We start from the raw sequence: 16,094 nt of genomic DNA on the forward strand, positions 1-16,094 counted from the left end.
CATGAGATTGATGCAGAATTCCCACCCACAGCTTTAGATTTACTATGACTAGTTTCCTGTTTTGTTGGAAGCAGCAGTCCATAAATGGTCACAGGTCAGTACTGCTGCGGGACTTCCAATGAGATGCATTTAACCTTCTTTGTCCCAGTTCTACTTAAATGTGATGCAGGCTACAAGTCAGTTTGAAGATAATTGTCATATTCATGAATTTCCTTCAGATCACATGTAGTTTTTCTTTAGGTTGTTGTGAGGATAAGGGTTTTAAGTGTGAATGAGTTAGGTATTTTTTTCCAAGGGAAGAAAAAATCCCCCTGCAACTGGCCTCCCTCTTATGCTCCAGTCAGAAACAGGACTCTCAGCTGGCCGGTTAGCTCAGTTGGTTAGAGCGTGGTGCTAATAACACCAAGGTCACGGGTTTGATCCCTGTATTGGCCACTTTGTCATTTTGGGAAATATTTCTGCAGAAGGATGAGATTGATGCAGAATTGGCACTCACAGCTTTAGAGTTACTAAGATTGCTGTTTTGTTGGAAGCAGCTGTGCATACATAGTCACGGGTCAGTACTGCTGCAGACATAACTAATGTTGTTGTGAGGATAAGGGTTATATTTGTGAATGAGTTAGGCATTTTCTTTCAAGGGAAGAAAACTCCCCCCTGCAACTGGCCTCCCTCCCTTGCTCCAGTCAGAAGGCATACTTTTTCTGACTGAGCATGGTGCTAATCAAGCCAAGTTAGCGAATTTGATCCCAGTATTGGCCACTTTGTCATTTTGGGAAATATTTCTGCATAAGCATGAGATTGATGCAGAATTCCCACCCACAGCTTTATATTTACTATGACTAGTTTCCTGTTTTGTTGGAAGCAGCAGTCCATAAATGGTCACAGGTCAGTACTGCTGTGGGAAATGACCAATGAGATGCATTTAACCTTCTTTGTCACAGTTCTACCTAAATGTGATGCAGGCTACAAGTCAGTTTGAAGATAATTGTCATATTCGTGAATTTCCTTCAGATCACATGTAGTTTTTCTTTAGGTTGTTGTGAGGATAAGGGTTTTATGTGTGAATGAGTTAGGTATTTTTTTTCCAAGGGAAGAAAAAGTCCCCCTGCAACTGGCCTCCCTCTTATGCTCCAGTCAGAAATATGCCTCTCAGCTGGCCGGTTAGCTCAGTTGGTTAGAGCGTGGTGTCACGGGTTCGATCCCCGTATTGGCCACTTTGTCATTTTGGGAAATATTTCTGCAGAAGGATGAGATTAATGCAGAATTGGCACTCACAGCATTAGAATTACTAACACAAGATTGCTGTTTTGTTGGAAGCAGCTGTGCATACATAGTCACGGGTCAGTACTGCTGCGGACATAACTAATGTTGTTGTGAGGATAAGGGTTGTATTTGTGAATGAATTAGGCATTTTCTTTCAAGGGAAGAAAACTCCCCCCTGCAACTGGCCTCCCTCCTATGCTCCAGTCAGAAGGCATACTTTTTCTGACTGAGCATGGTGCTAATCACGCCAAGTTAGCGGATTTGATCCCAGTATTGGCCACTTTGTCAATTTGGGAAATATTTCTGCAGAAGCATGAGATTGATGCAGAATTCCCACCGACAGCTTTAGATTTACTATGACTAGTTTCCTGTTTTGTTGGAAGCAGCAGTCCATAAATGGTCACAGGTCAGTACTGCTGTGGGAAATGACCAATGAGATGCATTTAACCTTCTTTGTCCCAGTTCTACTTAAATGTGATGCAGGCTACAAGTCAGTTTGAAGATAATTGTCATATTCGTGAATTTCCTTCAGATCACATGTAGTTTTTCTTTAGGTTGTTGTGAGGATAAGGGTTTTATGTGTGAATGAGTTAGGCATTTTTTTTCCAAGGGAAGAAAAAATCCCCCTGCAACTGGCCTCCCTCTTATACTCCAGTCAGAAATATGCATCTCAGCTGGTCGGTTAGCTCAGTTGGTTAGAGCATGGTGCTAATAACGCCAAGGTCACGGGTTCGATCCCCGTATTGGCCACTTTGTCATTTTGGGAAATATTTCTGCAGAAGGATGAGATTGATGCAGAATTGGCGATCACAGCTTTAGAGTTTCTAACACAAGATTGCTGTTTTGTTGGAAGCAGCTGTGCATACATAGTCACGGGTCAGTACTGCTGCGGACATAACCAATGTTGTTGTGAGGATAAGGGTTGTATTTGTGAATGAGTTAGGCATTTTCTTTCAAGGGAAGGAAACTCCCCCCTGCAACTGGCCTCCCTCCTATGCTCCAGTCAGAAGGCATACTTTTTCTGACTGAGCATGGTGCTAATCACGCCAAGTTAGCGGATTTGATCCCAGTATTGGCCACTTTGTCAATTTGGGAAATATTTCTGCAGAAGCATGAGATTGATGCAGAATTCCCACCCACAGCTTTAGATTTACTATGACTAGTTTGCTATTTTGTTGGAAGCAGCAGTCCATAAATGGTCACAGGTCAGTACTGCTGTGGGAAATGACCAATGAGATGCATTTAACCTTCTTTGTCCCAGTTCTACTTAAATGTGATGCAGGCTACAAGTCAGTTTGAAGATAATTGTCATATTCATGAATTTCCTTCAGATCACATGTAGTTTTTCTTTAGGTTGTTGTGAGGATAAGGGTTTGATGTGTGAATGAGTTAGGCATTTTTTTTCCAAGGGAAGAAAAAATCCCCCTGCAACTGGCCTCCCTCTTATGCCCCAGTTAGAAATATGCCTCTCAGCTGGCCGGTTAACTCATTTGGTTAGAGCGTGGTGCTAATAACACCAAGGTCACGGGTTCGATCCCCGTAATGGCCACTTTGTCATTTTGGGAAATATTTCTGCAGAAGGATGAGATTGATGCAAAATTGGCACTCACAGCTTTAGAGTTACTAACACAAGATTGCTGTTTCATTGGAAGCAGCTGTGCATACATAGTCACGGGTCAGTACTGCTGCGGACATAACCAATGTTGTTGTGAGGATAAGGGTTGTATTTGTGAATGAGTTAGGCATTTTCTTTCAAGGGAAGAAAACTCCCCCCTGCAACTGGCCTCCCTCCTATGCTCCAGTCAGAAGGCATACTTTTTCTGACTGAGCATGGTGCTAATCACGCCAAGTTAGCAAATTTGATCCCAGTATTGGCCACTTTATCAATTTGGGAAATATTTCTGCAGAAGCATGAGATTGATGCAGAATTCCCACCCATAGCTTTAGATTTACTATGACTAGTTTGCTGTTTTGTTGGAAGCAGCAGTCCATAAATGGTCAAAGGTCAGTACTGCTGTGGGAAATGACCAATGAGATGCATTTAACCTTCTTTGTCCCAGTTCTACTTAAATGTGATGCAGGCTACAAGTCAGTTTGAAGATAATTGTCATATTCATGAATTTCCTTCAGATCACATGTAGTTTTTCTTTAGGTTGTTGTGAGGATAAGGGTTTTATGTGTGAATGAGTTAGGCATTTTTTTTCCAAGGGAAAAAGACTTTCAGCTGGCCGGTTAGCTCAGTTGGTTAGAGCGTGGTGCTAATAACGCCAAGGTCACGGGTTCGATCCCCGTATTGGCCACTTTGTTATTTTGGGAAATATTTCTGCAGGAGCATGAGATTGATGCAGAATTGGCACTCACAGCTTTAGAGTTACTAACACAAGATTGCTGTTTTGTTGGTAGCAGCTGTGCATACATGGTCATGGGTCAGTACTGCTGCGGGACATAACCAATGTTGTTGTGAGGATAAGGGTTGTATTTGTGAATGAGTTAGGCATTTCCTTTCAAGGGAAGAAAACTACCCCCTGCAACTGGCCTCCCTCCTATGCTCCAGTCAGAAGGCATACTTTTTCTGACTGAGCATGGTGCTAATCACGCCAAGTCAGCGAATTTGATCCCAGTATTGGCCACTTTGTCAATTTGGGAAATATTTCTGCAGAAGCATGAGATTGATGCAGAATTCCCACCCACAACTTTAGATTTACTATGACTAGTTTGCTGTTTTGTTGGAAGCAGCAGTCCATAAATGGTCACAGGTCAGTACTGCTGTGGGAAATGACCAATGAGATGCATTTAACCTTCTTTGTCCCAGTTCTACTTAAATGTGATACAGGCTACAAGTCAGTTTGAAGATAATTGTCATATTCGTGAATTTCCTTCAGATCACATGTAGTTTTTCTTTAGGTTGTTGTGAGGATAAGGGTTTTATGTGTGAATGAGTTAGGCATTTTTTTCCAAGGGAAGAAAAAATCCCCCTGCAACTGGCCTCCCACTTATGCTCCAGTCAGAAATATGCCTCTCAGCTGGCCGGTTAGCTCAGTTGGTTAGAGTGTGGTGCTAATAACACCAAGGTCACGGGTTCGATCCCTGTATTGGCCACTTTGTCATTTTGGGAAATATTTCTGCAGAAGGATGAGATTGATGCAGAATTGGCACTCACAGCTTTAGAGTTACAAACACAAGATTGCTGTTTTGTTGGAAGCAGCTGTGCATACATAGTCACGGGTCAGTACTGCTGCGGACATAACCAATGTTGTTGTGAGGATAAGGGTTGTATTTGTGAATGAGTTAGGCATTTTCTTTCAAGGGAAGAAAACTCCCCCCTGCAACTGGCCTCCCTCCTATGCTCCAGTCAGAAGGCATACTTTTTCTGACTGAGCATGGTGCTAATCACGCCAAGTTAGCGAATTTGATCCCAGTATTGGCCACTTTGTCAATTTGGGAAATATTTCTGCAGAAGCATGAGATTGATGCAGAATTCCCACCCACAGCTTTAGATTTACTATGACTAGTTTGCTGTTTTGTTGGAAGCAGCAGTCCATAAATGGTCACAGGTCAGTACTGCTGTGGGAAATGACCAATGAGATGCATTTAACCTTCTTTGTCCCAGTTCTACTTAAATGTGATACAGGCTACAAGTCAGTTTGAAGATAATTGTCATATTCGTGAATTTCCTTCAGATCACATGTAGTTTTTCTTTAGGTTGTTGTGAGGATAAGGGTTTTATGTGTGAATGAGTTAGGCATTTTTTTCCAAGGGAAGAAAAAATCCCCCTGCAACTGGCCTCCCTCTTATGCTCCAGTCAGAAACAGGACTCTCAGCTGGCTGGTTAGCTAAGTTGGTTAGAGCGTGGTGCTAATAACGCCAAGGTTACGGGTTTGATCCCCGTATTGGCCACTTTGTCATTTTGGTAAATATTTCTGCAGAGGCATGAGATTGATGCAGAATTGGCACTCACAGCTTTAGAGTTACTAATGACCAATGAGATGCATTTAACCTTCTTTGTCCCAGTTCTACTTAAATGTGATGCAGGCTACAAGTCAGTTTGAAGATAATTGTCATATTCATGAATTTCCTTCAGATCACATGTAGTTTTTCTTTAGGTTGTTGTGAGGATAAGGGTTTTATGTGTGAATGAGTTAGGCATTTTTTTCCAAGGGAAGAAAAAATCCCCCTGCAACTGGCCTCCCTCTTATGCTCCAGTCAGAAACAGGACGCTCAGCTGGCCGGTTAGCTCAGTTGGTTAGAGCATGGTGCTAATAACACCAAGGTCACTGGTTCGATCCCCGTATTGGCCACTTTGTCATTTTGGGAAATATTTCTGCAGAAGGATGAGATTGATGCAGAATTGGCACTCACAGCTTTAGAGTTACTAACACAAGATTGCTGTTTTGTTGGAAGCAGCTGTGCATACATAGTCACGGGTCAGTAATGCTGCAGACATAACTAATGTTGTTGTGAGGATAAAGGTTGTATTTGTGAATGAGTTAGGCATTTTCTTTCAAGGGAAGAAAACTCCCCCCTGCAACTGGCCTCCCTCCCTTGCTCCAGTCAGAAGGCATACTTTTTCTGACTGAGCATGGTGCTAATCACGCCAAGTTAGCGAATTTGATCCCAGTATTGGCCACTTTGTCATTTTGGGAAATATTTCTGCATAAGCATGAGATTGATGCAGAATTCCCACCCACAGCTTTAGATTTACTATGACTAGTTTGCTGTTTTGTTGGAAGCAGCAGTCCATAAATGGTCACAGGTCAGTACTGCTGTGGGAAATGACCAATGAGATGCATTTAACCTTCTTTGTCCCAGTTCTACTTAAGTGTGATGCAGGCTACAAGTCAGTTTGAAGATAATTGTCATATTCATGAATTTCCTTCAGATCACATGTAGTTTTTCTTTAGGTTGTTGTGAGGATAAGGGTTTTATGTGTGAATGAGTTAGGCATTTTTTTCCAAGGGAAAAAGACTCTCAGCTGGCCGTTTAGCTCAGTTGGTTAGAGCGTGGTACTAATAACGCCAAGGTCACGGGTTCGATCCCCCTATTGGCCACTTTGTCATTTTGGGAAATATTTCTGCAGAAGCATGAGATTGATGCAGAATTGGCACTCACAGCTTTAGAGTTACTAACACAAGATTTCTGTTTTGTTGGTAGCAGCTGTGCATACATGGTCACGGGTCAGTACTCCTGCGGGACATAACCAATGTTGTTGTGAGGATAAGGGTTGTATTTGTGAATGAGTTAGGCATTTTTTTTCCAAGGGAAGAAAATATCCCCCTGCAACTGGCCTCCCTCTTATGCTCCAGTCAGAACCACGGCTCTCAGCTGGCCCGTTAGCTCAGTTGGTTAGAGCATGGTGCTAATAACGCCAAGGTCATGGGTTTGATCCCTGTATTGGCCACTTTGTCATTTTGGGAAATATTTCTTCAGAAGCATGAGATTGATGCAGAATTGGCACCCACAGCATTAGAATTACTAACACAAGATTGCTGTTTTGATGGAAGCAGCTGTGCATACATGGTCACGGGTCAGTACTGCTGCGGGACATAACCAATGTTGTTGTGAGGATAAGGGTTGTATTTGTGAATGAGTTAGGCATTTTCTTTCAAGGGAAGTAAACTCCCCCCGCAACTGGCCTCCCTCCTATGCTCCAGTCAGAAGGCGTACTTTTTCTGACTGAGCATTGTGCTAATCACGCCAAGTTAGCGAATTTGATCCCAGCATTGGCCACTTTGTCAATTTGGGAAATATTTCTGCAGAAGCATGAGATTGATGCAGAATTCCCACCCACAGCTTTAGATTTACTATGACTAGTTTGCTGTTTTGTTTCAAGCAGCAGTCAATGAATGGTCACGGGTCAGTACTGCTGTGGGAAATGGCCAATGAGATGCATTTAACCTTCTTTGTCCCAGTTCTACCTAAATGTGATGCAGGCCACAAGTCAGTTTGAAGATAGTTGTAATATTCATGAATTTCCTTCAGATCACATGTAGTTTTTCTTTAGGTTGTTGTGAGGATAAGGGTTGTATGTGTGAATGAGTTAGGCATTTTTTTTCCAAGGGAAGAAAAAATCCCCCTGCGATTGGCCTCCTCTTATGCTCCAGTTAGAAACAATCCTCTCAGTTGGCTGGTTAGCTCAGTTGGTTAGAGCGTGGTGCTAATAACTCCAAGGTCACAGGTTTGATCCCCGTATTGGTCACTTTGTCATTTTGGGAAATATTTCTGCAGAAGGATGAGATTGATGCAGAATTGGCACTCACAGCTTTAGAGTTACTAACACAAGATTGCTGTTTTGTTGGAAGCAGCAGTCCATAAATGGTCACAGGTCAGTACTGCTGTGCGAAATGACCAATGAGATGCATTTAACCTTCTTTGTCGCAGTACTACTTAAATGTGACGCAGGCCACAAGTCAGTTTGAAGATAATTGTAATATTCATGAATTTCCTTCAGATCACATGGAGTTTTTCTTTAGGTTGTTGTGAGGATAAGGGTTGTATGTGTGAATGAGTTAGGCATTTTTTTTCCAAGGTTAGAAAAAATCCCCCTGCAACTGGCCTCCCTCCTATGCTCCAGTCAGAAGGCATACTTTTTCTGACTGAGCATGGTGCTAATCACGCCAAGTTAGCGAATTTGATGCCAGTATTGGCCACTTTGTCAATTTGGGAAATATTTCTGCAGAAGCATGAGATTGATGCAGAATTCCCACCCACAGCTTTAGATTTACTATGACTAGTTTGCTGTTTTGTTTCAAGCAGCAGTCCATAAATGGTCACAGGTCAGTACTGCTGCGGGACTTCCAATGAGATGCATTTAACCTTCTTTGTCCCAGTTCTACTTAAATGTGATGCAGGCTACAAGTCAGTTTGAAGATAAGTGTCATATTCATGAATTTCCTTCAGATCACATGTAGTTTTTCTTTAGGTTGTTGTGAGGATAAGGGTTTTATGTGTGAATGAGTTAGGCATTTTTTTCCAAGGGAAGAAAAAATCCCCCTGCAACTGGCCTCCCTCTTATGCTCCAGTCAGTAACAAGACTCTCAGCTGGCCGGTTAGCTCAGTTGGTTAGAGCATGGTGCTAATAACGCCAAGGTTACGGGTTTGATCCCCGTATTGGCCACTTTGTCATTTTGGGAAATATTTCTGCAGAAGCATGAGATTGATGCAGAATTGGCACTCACAGCTTTAGAGTTACTAATGACCAATGAGATGCATTTAAACTTCTTTGTCCCAGTTCTACTTAAATGTGATGCAGGCTACAAGTCAGTTTGAAGACAATTGTCATATTCGTGAATTTCCTTCAGATCACATGTAGTTTTTCTTTAGGTTGTTGTGAGGATAAGGGTTTTATGTGTGAATGAGTTAGGGACTCACAGCTTTAGAGTTACTAACACAAGATTGCTGTTTTGTTGGAAAGCAGCTGTGCATACATGGTCACGGGTCAGTACTGCTGCGGGACATAACCAATGTTGTTGTGAGGATAAGGGTTGTATTTGTGAATGAGTTAGGCATTTTCTTTCAAGGGAAGAAAACTCCCCCCTGCAACTGGCCTCCCTCCTATGCTCCAGTCAGAAGGCTTACTTTTTCTGACTGAGCATGGTGCTAATCACGCCAAGTTAGCGAATTTGATCCCAGCATTGGCCACTTTGTCAATTTGGGAAATATTTCTGCAGAAGCATAAGATTGATGCAGAATTCCCACCCACAGCTTTAGATTTACTATGACAAGTTTGCTGTTTTGGTTCAAGCAGCAGTCCATAAATGGTCACGGGTCAGTACTGCTGCGGCACTTCCAATGAGATGCATTTAACCTTCTTTGTCCCAGTTCTACTTAAATGTGATGCAGGCCACAAGTCAGTTTGAAGATAATTGTAATATTCATGAATTTCCTTCAGATCACATGTAGTTTTTCTTTAGGTTGTTGTGAGGATAAGGGTTGTATGTGTGAATGAGTTAGGCATTTTCTTTCAAGGGAAGAAAACTCCCCCCTGCAACTGGCCTCCCTCCTATGCTCCAGTCAGAAGGCATACTTTTTCTGACTGAGCATGGTGCTAATCACGCCAAGTTAGCGAATTTGATCCCAGTATTGGCCACTTTGTCAATTTGGGAAATATTTCTGCAGAAGCATGAGATTGATGCAGAATTCCCACCCACAGCTTTAGATTTACTATGACTAGTTTCCTGTTTTGTTGGAAGCAGCAGTCCATAAATGGTCACAGGTCAGTACTGCTGCGGGACTTCCAATGAGATGCATTTAACCTTCTTTGTCCCAGTTCTACTTAAATGTGATGCAGGCTACAAGTCAGTTTGAAGATAATTGTCATATTCATGAATTTCCTTCAGATCACATGTAGTTTTTCTTTAGGTTGTTGTGAGGATAAGGGTTTTAAGTGTGAATGAGTTAGGTATTTTTTTCCAAGGGAAGAAAAAATCCCCCTGCAACTGGCCTCCCTCTTATGCTCCAGTCAGAAACAGGACTCTCAGCTGGCCGGTTAGCTCAGTTGGTTAGAGCGTGGTGCTAATAACACCAAGGTCACGGGTTTGATCCCCGTATTGGCCACTTTGTCATTTTGGGAAATATTTCTGCAGAAGGATGAGATTGATGCAGAATTGGCACTCACAGCTTTAGAGTTACTAACACAAGATTGCTGTTTTGTTGGAAGCAGCTGTGCATACATAGTCACGGGTCAGTACTGCTGCAGACATAACTAATGTTGTTGTGAGGATAAAGGTTGTATTTGTGAATGAGTTAGGCATTTTCTTTCAAGGGAAGAAAACTCCCCCCTGCAACTGGCCTCCCTCCCTTGCTCCAGTCAGAAGGCATACTTTTTCTGACTGAGCATGGTGCTAATCACGCCAAGTTAGCGAATTTGATCCCAGTATTGGCCACTTTGTCAATTTGGGAAATATTTCTGCAGAAGCATGAGATTGATGCAGAATTCCCACCCACAGCTTTAGATTTACTATGACTAGTTTGCTGTTTTGTTGGAAGCAGCAGTCCATAAATGGTCACAGGTCAGTACTGCTGTGGGAAATGACCAATGAGATGCATTTAACCTTCTTTGTCCCAGTTCTACTTAAGTGTGATGCAGGCTACAAGTCAGTTTGAAGATAATTGTCATATTCATGAATTTCCTTCAGATCACATGTAGTTTTTCTTTAGGTTGTTGTGAGGATAAGGGTTTTATGTGTGAATGAGTTAGGCATTTTTTTTCCAAGGGAAAAAGATTCTCAGCTGGCCGTTTAGCTCAGTTGGTTAGAGCATGGTACTAATAACGCCAAGGTCACGGGTTCGATCCCCCTATTGGCCACTTTGTCATTTTGGGAAATATTTCTGCAGAAGCATGAGATTGATGCAGAATTGGCACTCACAGCTTTAGAGTTACTAACACAAGATTTCTGTTTTGTTGGTAGCAGCTGTGCATACATGGTCACGGGTCAGTACTGCTGCGGGACATAACCAATGTTATTGTGAGGATAAGGGTTGTATTTGTGAATGAGTTAGGCATTTTCTTTCAAGGGAAGAAAACTACCCCCTGCAACTGGCCTCCCTCCTATGCTCGAGTCAGAAGGCATACTTTTTCTGACTGAGCATGGTGCTAATCACGCCAAGTTAGCAAATTTGATCCCAGTATTGGCCACTTTGTCAATTTGGGAAATATTTCTGCAGAAGCATGAGATTGATGCAGAATTGGCACTCACAGCTTTAGAGTTACTAATGACCAATGAGATGCATTTAAACTTCTTTGTCCCAGTTCTACTTAAATGTGATGCAGGCTACAAGTCAGTTTGAAGACAATTGTCATATTCGTGAATTTCCTTCAGATCACATGTAGTTTTTCTTTAGGTTGTTGTGAGGATAAGGGTTTTATGTGTGAATGAGTTAGGGACTCACAGCTTTAGAGTTACTAACACAAGATTGCTGTTTTGTTTGAAAGCAGCTGTGCATACATGGTCACGGGTCAGTACTGCTGGGGGACATAACCAATGTTGTTGTGAGGATAAGGGTTGTATTTGTGAATGAGTTAGGCATTTTCTTTCAAGGGAAGAAAACTCCCCCCTGCAACTGGCCTCCCTACTATGCTCCAGTCAGAAGGCTTACTTTTTCTGACTGAGCATGGTGCTAATCACGCCAAGTTAGCGAATTTGATCCCAGCATTGGCCACTTTGTCAATTTGGGAAATATTTCTGCAGAAGCATGAGATTGATGCAGAATTCCCACCCACAGCTTTAGATTTACTATGACTAGTTTGCTGTTTTGTTTCAAGCAGCAGTCCATAAATGGTCACGGGTCAGTACTGCTGCGGGACGTCCAATGAGATGCATTTAACCTTCTTGGTCCCAGTTCTACTTAAATGTGATGCAGGCCACAAGTCAGTTTGAAGATAATTGTAATATTCATGAATTTCCTTCAGATCACATGTAGTTTTCCTTTAGGTTGTTGTGAGGATAAGGGTTGTATTTGTGAATGAGTTAGGCATTTTTTTTCCAAGGGAAGAAAATATCCCCCTGCAACTGGCCTCCCTCTTATGCTCCAGTCAGAACCACAGCTCTCAGCTGGCCAGTTAGCTCAGTTGGTTAGAGCGTGGTGCTAATAACGCCAAGGTCATGGGTTCGATCCCTGTATTGGCCACTTTGTCATTTTGGGAAATATTTCTGCAGAAGCATGAGATTGATGCAGAATTGGCACCCACAGCATTAGAATTACTAACACAAGATTGCTGTTTTGTTGGAAGCAGCTGTGCATACATGGTCACGGGTCAGTACTGCTGCGGGACATAACCAATGTTGTTGTGAGGATAAGGGTTGTATTTGTGAATGAGTTAGGCATTTTCTTTCAAGGGAAGTAAACTCCCCCCGCAACTGGCCTCCCTCCTATGCTCCAGTCAGAAGGCGTACTTTTTCTGACTGAGCATTGTGCTAATCACGCCAAGTTAGCGAATTTGATCCCAGCATTGGCCACTTTGTCAATTTGGGAAATATTTCTGCAGAAGCATGAGATTGATGCAGAATTCCCACCCACAGCTTTAGATTTACTATGACTAGTTTGCTGTTTTGTTTCAAGCAGCATCGCATAAATGGTCACGGGTCAGTACTGCTGCGGCACTTCCAATGAGATGCATTTAACCTTCTTTGTCCCAGTTCTACTTAAATGTGATGCAGGCCACAAGTCAGTTTGAAGATAATTGTAATATTCATGAATTTCCTTCAGATCACATGTAGTTTTTCTTTAGGTTGTTGTGAGGATAAGGGTTGTATGTGTGAATGAGTTAGGCATTTTTTTTCCAAGGTTAGAAAAAATCCCCCTGCAACTGGCCTCCCTCCTATGCTCCAGTCAGAAGGCATACTTTTTCTGACTGAGCATGGTGCTAATCACGCCAAGTTAGCGAATTTGATGCCAGTATTGGCCACTTTGTCAATTTGGGAAATATTTCTGCAGAAGCATGAGATTGATGCAGAATTCCCACCCACAGCTTTAGATTTACTATGACTAGTTTGCTGTTTTGTTTCAAGCAGCAGTCCATAAATGGTCACGGGTCAGTACTGCTGCGGGACTTCCAATGAGATGCATTTAACCTTCTTTGTCCCAGTTCTACTTAAATGTGATGCAGGCTACAAGTCAGTTTGAAGATAATTGTCATATTAATGAATTTCCTTCAGATCACATGTAGTTTTTCTTTAGGTTGTTGTGAGGATAAGGGTTTTATGTGTGAATGAGTTAGGCATTTTTTTCCAAGGGAAGAAAAAATCCCCCTGCAACTGGCCTCCCTCTTATGCTCCAGTCAGAAAAAGGATTCTCAGCTGGCCGGTTAGCTCAGTTGGTTAGAGCATGGTGCTAATAACGCCAAGGTTACGGGTTTGATCCCTGTATTGGCCACTTTGTCATTTTGGGAAATATTTCTGCAGAAGCATGAAATTGATGCAGAATTGGCACTCACAGCTTTAGAGTTACTAATGACCAATGAGATGCATTTAAACTTCTTTGTCCCAGTTCTACTTAAATGTGATGCAGGCTACAAGTCAGTTTGAAGACAATTGTCATATTCGTGAATTTCCTTCAGATCACATGTAGTTTTTCTTTAGGTTGTTGTGAGGATAAGGGTTTTATGTGTGAATGAGTTAGGGACTCACAGCTTTAGAGTTACTAACAAAAGATTGCTGTTTTGTTGGAAAGCAGCTGTGCATACATGGTCACGGGTCAGTACTGCTGGGGGACATAACCAATGTTGTTGTGAGGATAAGAGTTGTATTTGTGAATGAGTTAGGCATTTTCTTTCAAGGGAAGAAAACTCCCCCCTGCAACTGGCCTCCCTCCTATGCTCCAGTCAGAAGGCGTACTTTTTCTGACTGAGCATGGTGCTAATCACGCCAAGTTAGCGAATTTGATCCCAGCATTGGCCACTTTGTCAATTTGGGAAATATTTCTGCAGAAGCATGAGATTGATGCAGAATTCCCACCCACAGCTTTAGATTTACTATGACAAGTTTGCTGTTATGTTTCAAGCAGCAGTCCATAAATGGTCACGGGTCAGTACTGCTGCGGCACTTCCAATGAGATGCATTTAACCTTCTTTGTCCCAGTTCTACTTAAATGTGATGCAGGCCACAAGTCAGTTTGAAGATAATTGTAATATTCATGAATTTCCTTCAGATCACATGTAGTTTTTCTTTAGGTTGTTGTGAGGATAAGGGTTGTATGTGTGAATGAGTTAGGCATTTTTTTTCCAAGGTTAGAAAAAATCCCCCTGCAACTGGCCTCCCTCCTATGCTCCAGTCAGAAGGCATACTTTTTCTGACTGAGCATGGTGCTAATCACGCCAAGTTAGCGAATTTGATCCCAGTATTGGCCACTTTGTCAATTTGGGAAATATTTCTGCAGAAGCATGAGATTGATGGAGAATTCCCACCCACAGCTTTAGATTTACTATGACTAGTTTGCTGTTTTGGTTCAAGCAGCAGTCCATAAATGGTCACGGGTCAGTACTGCTGCGGGACTTCCAATGAGATGCATTTAACCTTCTTTGTCCCAGTTCTACTTAAATGTGATGCAGGCTACAAGTCAGTTTGAAGATAATTGTCATATTCATGAATTTCCTTCAGATCACATGAAGTTTTTCTTTAGGTTGTTGTGAGGATAAGGGTTTTATGTGTGAATGAGTTAGGTATTTTTTTCCAAGGGAAGAAAAAATCCCCCTGCAACTGGCCTCCCTCTTATGCTCCATTCAGAAATATGCCGCTCAGTTGGTTAGAGCGTGGTGCTAATAACGCCAAGGTCACGGGTTCGATCCCCGTATTGGCCACTTTGTCATTTTGGGAAATATTTCTGCAGAAGGATGAGATTGATGCAGAATTGGCACTCACAGCTTTAGAGTTACTAACACAAGATTGCTGTTTTGTTGGAAGCAGCTGTGCATACATAGTCACGGGTCAGTACTGCTGCAGACATAACTAATGTTGTTGTGAGGATAAAGGTTGTATTTGTGAATGAGTTAGGCATTTTCTTTCAAGGGAAGAAAACTCCCCCCTGCAACTGGCCTCCCTCCCTTGCTCCAGTCAGAAGGCATACTTTTTCTGACTGAGCATGGTGCTAATCACGCCAAGTTAGCGAATTTGATCCCAGTATTGGCCACTTTGTCAATTTGGGAAATATTTCTGCAGAAGCATGAGATTGATGCAGAATTCCCACCCACAGCTTTAGATTTACTATGACTAGTTTGCTGTTTTGTTGGAAGCAGCAGTCCATAAATGGTCACAGGTCAGTACTGCTGTGGGAAATGACCAATGAGATGCATTTAACCTTCTTTGTCCCAGTTCTACTTAAGTGTGATGCAGGCTACAAGTCAGTTTGAAGATAATTGTCATATTCATGAATTTCCTTCAGATCACATGTAGTTTTTCTTTAGGTTGTTGTGAGGATAAGGGTTTTATGTGTGAATGAGTTAGGCATTTTTTTTCCAAGGGAAAAAGACTCTCAGCTGGCCGTTTAGCTCAGTTGGTTAGAGCGTGGTACTAATAACGCCAAGGTCACGGGTTCGATCCCCCTATTGGCCACTTTGTCATTTTGGGAAATATTTCTGCAGAAGCATGAGATTGATGCAGAATTGGCACTCACAGCTTTAGAGTTACTAACACAAGATTTCTGTTTTGTTGGTAGCAGCTGTGCATACATGGTCACGGGTCAGTACTGCTGCGGGACATAACCAATGTTGTTGTGAGGATAAGGGTTGTATTTGTGAATGAGTTAGGCATTTTCTTTCAAGGGAAGAAAACTACCCCCTGCAACTGGCCTCCCTCCTATGCTCGAGTCAGATGGCATACTTTTTCTGACTGAGCATGGTGCTAATCACACCAAGTTAGCAAATTTGATCCCAGTATTGGCCACTTTGTCAATTTGGGAAATATTTCTGCAGAAGCATGAGATTGATGCAGAATTCCCACCCACAGCTTTAGATTTACTATGACTAGTTTGCTGTTTTGTTTCAAGCAGCAGTCTATAATTGGTCACGGGTCAGTACTGCTGCGGGACGTCCAATGAGATGCATTTAACCTTCTTGGTCCCAGTTCTACTTAAATGTGATGCAGGCCACAAGTCAGTTTGAAGATAATTGTAATATTCATGAATTTCCTTCAGATCACATGTAGTTTTCCTTTAGGTTGTTGTGAGGATAAGGGTTGTATTTGTGAATGAGTTAGGCATTTTTTTTCCAAGGGAAGAAAATATCCCCCTGCAACTGGCCTCCCTCTTATGCTCCAGTCAGAACCACGGCTCTCAGCTGGCCAGTTAGCTCAGTTGGTTAGAGCATGGTGCTAATAACGCCAAGGTCATGGGTTTGATCC

At 42.3% G+C, this 16,094-nt stretch overlaps 5 non-coding genes across 5 annotated transcripts; all 5 read left to right on the forward strand.

The window, feature by feature from the left end:
- Positions 1 to 1,939: 1,939 nt before the first annotated feature.
- Positions 1,940 to 2,013, forward strand: TRNAI-AAU (transfer RNA isoleucine (anticodon AAU)). The gene has a single exon. It is a non-coding gene; the product is annotated as a tRNA-Ile (tRNA).
- A 1,476-nt stretch (positions 2,014 to 3,489) lies between these two features.
- Positions 3,490 to 3,563, forward strand: TRNAI-AAU (transfer RNA isoleucine (anticodon AAU)). The gene has a single exon. It is a non-coding gene; the product is annotated as a tRNA-Ile (tRNA).
- Positions 3,564 to 8,303: 4,740 nt separating this feature from the next.
- Positions 8,304 to 8,377, forward strand: TRNAI-AAU (transfer RNA isoleucine (anticodon AAU)). Its single transcript has one exon. It is a non-coding gene; the product is annotated as a tRNA-Ile (tRNA).
- A 1,365-nt stretch (positions 8,378 to 9,742) lies between these two features.
- TRNAI-AAU (transfer RNA isoleucine (anticodon AAU)) lies at positions 9,743 to 9,816 on the forward strand. Its single transcript has one exon. It is a non-coding gene; the product is annotated as a tRNA-Ile (tRNA).
- A 1,999-nt stretch (positions 9,817 to 11,815) lies between these two features.
- On the forward strand, positions 11,816 to 11,889 carry TRNAI-AAU (transfer RNA isoleucine (anticodon AAU)). Its single transcript has one exon. It is a non-coding gene; the product is annotated as a tRNA-Ile (tRNA).
- Positions 11,890 to 16,094: the final 4,205 nt, after the last annotated feature.

Source organism: Ambystoma mexicanum, chromosome 1p (assembly GCF_040938575.1).
Source record: "Ambystoma mexicanum isolate Mex_15411 chromosome 1p, UKY_AmexF1_1, whole genome shotgun sequence".
Lineage (NCBI taxonomy): Eukaryota > Metazoa > Chordata > Amphibia > Caudata > Ambystomatidae > Ambystoma > Ambystoma mexicanum.